The sequence below is a fragment of the Echinops telfairi genome, unplaced genomic scaffold (assembly GCF_000313985.2).
Source record: "Echinops telfairi isolate 266 unplaced genomic scaffold, ASM31398v2 ScPeMD7_7457;HRSCAF=8495, whole genome shotgun sequence".
Classification (NCBI taxonomy): Eukaryota; Metazoa; Chordata; class Mammalia; order Afrosoricida; family Tenrecidae; genus Echinops; species Echinops telfairi.
This window is the reverse complement of record NW_022111357.1, coordinates 2413485-2415053: the sequence shown is the minus strand read 5'-3', so window position 1 is coordinate 2415053 and position 1569 is coordinate 2413485. Positions and strand designations below refer to the sequence as shown.

The following is a 1569-nucleotide window of genomic DNA, read 5'->3' as shown; positions in this document are numbered from 1 at the left end:
AATGTGTTACTATTAGGCCACCAAGACTCCCCTCTAGTAGAGAAAGCAGGCATCAAATAACCAATTACTTCTTCAATCATTACGGTTTTGATAAATGCTACCAGGGAAACGAAGGGGGCTAGTAGGGCCAGTGGTGGGGATTTGGGGGGGGGGGTCAGTGGAGGGTTGGTTGGGGAAGTGATATTTCTCTTGAGCAATTGTAGGAGTTTTCTCCATGATCAGATTGCTCTGTTTACATTGGCTATTGGAAAGTTCAAAGGCAAGTTCTAGAAAGGGTACAGGATCTAATTTAATTTCTGGATTTGTTCATTTCTGGAATAAATATTTACCAAGTGCTAGCCAGGCACTGGGTATGAACAGTAAGATAGATAGGTCCCTGTCCTCAGAAAACGTGCCCTAGTGATATAGTGGTTTACGTGTTGGGCTGCTAACCCCAAGGTCAGCAGTTCAAAACCACCAGCTGATCTTTTGGAGGAAGATGGGACTTTCTATTCCCATAAAGAGTTACAGTCTTGCAAGCCCACAGGGGCCATTCTACCCTGTCCTAAAGAGTCCCCATGAGTCCGAATCAACTTGATGGCAGTGAGTTTTGAAACCTCATAGAGTTTATAGACAAGTGGGGGGTTTGGACAATGAAATGAACTATTAAAATCCAGTTTGATAAGCTCAGGGCTGCTCAGGCAACAATATAGCTAAGCATGGAGAGAGTTCCCAACGGAATTAGGGGAGAGACACAATCCAGCAGAAAAAGTGACTTAGGAGAATCCGTGCTGTGATGTTCTTAAGAGGAAACAGAGGGGATGTTGCAGCAGCGATCCATGCAAAGATCCGCCTGGAGGAAAGAGAATAACTGGCTGAAGAGTTCAGCGTGGCTGGCACTGGGCGAGCAGCGCAGCTGGAGAGGGAAACGGAGGGCAGTTTGTGCCTCAGAAATCACACTGTGCCTTTGATTTTAGCGGGAAGGAGATGAAGTGTCATTGAAGAGAAAAACAGTTCTACCCGTTATTTTTCTTGGCCCCATTTTTCTCTCATAATTCGCATCCTGCCCCCACCTCCACCCCATCTCCCACACCATATCTATGTCAATAGTCTTAAATTCTTTCTGGAACCAAGAGAGCATGGAAATAAGTAACTCACTAAATAACATCACTGAAGAAAGCGCTTCAGTGAGATGGGTTGGCGCAGTGGCTGCAAGCAAGGGCTCAAACGTAACACTGTGAGGACAGGGCGCTCCTGGGCGGTGCTGCTCTCTGTTGATCCCAGGGCCACTGAGTTAGAACTGACACAATGGCCCGTCCCACCGACAACCACAGCTCAACCGAAGAACCCCCCAGAACTCCTCTGACGTAAGGCTGTGTCTAGCCCACAGTCCTGGTACAGGAGAAGGTCAGGGAAAAGGAGAAGTAGCCTCCAGAGACAGACTGATGGACGTCAGGACAGCAACCATGGGCTGGAACGTGGGGACGGCTGGGAGGCAGTGCTTCATCCTGGTGCACATCAAAAACAAAACACAACGCAACATAAACTCACTCCCATCGAGCTGATGCTGATTCATAGGACAGGGTAGAA

At 47.9% G+C, this 1569-nt stretch overlaps 1 protein-coding gene across 1 annotated transcript in view; it reads left to right on the top strand.

Moving 5' to 3' along the window:
• CTPS1 (CTP synthase 1) overlaps positions 1–1569 on the top strand; it is a 45189-nt gene that overhangs the window by 6393 nt on the left and 37227 nt on the right. The gene's annotated exons all lie outside the window — the stretch shown is intronic.